Source organism: Lycium ferocissimum, chromosome 5 (assembly GCF_029784015.1).
Source record: "Lycium ferocissimum isolate CSIRO_LF1 chromosome 5, AGI_CSIRO_Lferr_CH_V1, whole genome shotgun sequence".
In the NCBI taxonomy this organism is placed as follows: Eukaryota; Viridiplantae; Streptophyta; class Magnoliopsida; order Solanales; family Solanaceae; genus Lycium; species Lycium ferocissimum.
In genome coordinates, this window is record NC_081346.1 from 57,441,880 (window position 1) to 57,444,669 (window position 2,790).

Consider the following 2,790-nt stretch of genomic DNA (forward strand, 5'->3'; position numbering starts at 1 on the left):
ACGTTAGGGGAGCGTTTATAAAATCTTACATATGATTCATGCCATAAGAAAAAGGACGAGCCTTAACATACCGCGCCGCGCCTTACTAGCTACGCTTACTAGCCCGAACTCGCTAATTTACATGCAAGAGAATTGACACAACCATTAGATTCATTGTCATTCACTTATCTTAACTTCTCAATAAATTCACTTATATTCACGAAATTTCGCGCATCTCCCCGTAAATACACCACCCCGAGATCCTAACTTGGCCAATATTTACAACAACAACCCGAGAATGGAACTCGGCCACATTATTAACAAATAATACTAACCATCATACTTACAACTTCAATAATCAATACAAAATATATTCTAACCTTAACTATTCTTGTCACACAATTCAACGGCATCTCGTTTATACTCAATTCAATCACATGTAATCAAGCCAATACCAATGATCTCACATTCGAATACTTGCTCAAAACCTTACAAGCAAAATTCAAGCATACTTCAAGCAATTCATAACATTTCAACGGTCCACCCAACACATACGCTACCCGAATTTTTCCAAATTCAATAAGAACAATTACAACACATTTTCTTTCTTCCATACTCATGAAATATAACAACCACACATTAACAATATCATTCATGCAAATATAAGAAATCATACTAACATCACCTTAACTTCTTCAATAATCCCCAAACAATTTCCACTAATTTAAACCATTAAATCTTCATTTAACATTATAGAATCCACAACACAACAACCAAAATACTAAATAAAATTAGCTCATCATACCCCACCAAAACAGCCCCCCATACGGCTACCACATCAACACCGACAACGAATTTATATATTTATTTCTTCCGTTCTAATCCGTTAAATCTTTAAATAAACTTGTTAACAATGAAAAGGAGCCTTCATATTACCTTAAGTAGGCAGCCACCACGTTATCACTCTCCTCCTTGGTTGATTTTTATCTCAAATTGAAGACAACGCGACGTACGACACTTTTCTCTTCATGGGCTTGAATTCGGGGCTCGATTTTGGTCAAAAATTGATTTTTTTTTCTCTCTAGGATCTCTTCTCTATTTTCCTCCAGAAATTTCTGGGTGTTTTTGGTGTGAAAAATGAGGAAAGTCTGAAATTTTACTTAAATAACCGTGGGGTCAGTGGCCTAACCGGTTGGGCCCGGATTGGGCCCAACCCACTGACCCTTCTGCCTTAAAACGTCCATAACTCCTTATCCCGACGTCATCTATGGACCCACGACCTATGGTTGGAAAGCTAATTCAATTATCTACAACTTATATCTCTTTATATGTTACCAAATTCCAAACTTATAATACGTATTTTCCCCTCGAAGTGGCATCACCCGAAAACGTTATTTAAAAATATTTCTTTGGAGGACTTCCACTTTGCTTTGGCTCGAGAGTCCTTCCCGAGTTGTGTTTAACTTCACATATGTGCTTCATATAACTTGTCACATGTCCCAAAAAAATCTCGATGTGTGGCCCCACCTCAAATCGCAAATAATCCGACGTACGAAAATACGAGATACAATACTATCAACGTGAGTTTAAATTATGTAGCAACAACATGATTGTCAATTTTTCTTGAGGAAGCACGTGTCACGCTCATGCTCTAAAAATGCGGGATATAACACAAAGTCTCACCAAAGGTAAGCCATAACCTACCTGGATTGTCGAACCGCAACACCAACAACTCACTCATTTGCCTTGCCCTTCCGCTGAACCTCAGAACCAAAGTAGTCTAAGCATAATTTAATTCTATATTAGAAATCATGAAGAATGATACTAATATTTCTACTATTTTAATTAGGTCAATTCTAACCCTAGAAATTGGGGAAAACGGGCCCACAAGGGCAAAACGGGAAATTCGAGGGTAAAATACCAAATTGAGTACTAGGTAATCATAACCCAACCACTAATTGTTGATTTAGCTCAAGGATTTGTCTATTTTTTTATTTCAAGCAAAACCCCCAAATTGGGTATAAACCCTAAGTCTTCAATTACAAAATTCAATGCTAAAAGTGGAAGATATATGATTAATAAGCTTAGATTAGTCAATATCTAGCATAAACATCACCAATTTATCATTAATAATCCTAGGGACAATGTTCTCATCGCAAAACCCTCTTTTAACTCCCATCACCAGGGGTTTATTAAGGGGAAAAGGGTGAATCTAGCATGATTATGGTTAAAAAGAGAGTGAAGAAATAAGAAGGATTTACCTCCAAGATTCTCTTCCAAATATCCTTAAGAGCAGTTTCTTCAAGCTCAAATATCAAAATGGGATATAGTGAGGGTCTAAGGGTTTTTAACACTTCATTAACTATACCAAACTCCCCGTAACCCGCTTCGAGTGACTCGCACCGCCTCAAAGATCCTACTCCGGCGGTCATTCGATCGCTTAGCCGATCGAGCCAAAACCCTCTTCACCGCTTCGGCGGCGGTGGCTACTTTACTCCAACGGGTGCCATTCTTGCGGTGCTAGTGCTGCCAAAGCGGACACCAGACACCAGAAACTTAACCCAAGTTTCACCTTTCGATCCGATTTTTTGACTAATTCCCGAGACCACCTGCTCACATACCAAACACATAGTCTCACATAAAAACTCGCTACGAACGTGCACGTGGCCTTGGAATTTCCAACGGAAGTCTCGTTGACTGAGTCAACCCCCGATGTCTTAATCCTAAATTCCCAACCCATGTCCCGAAATGCGTTCAAGTGCATTGGGAATCGAACCAAATACACACACAAGTTCTAAACGACCATCCGAA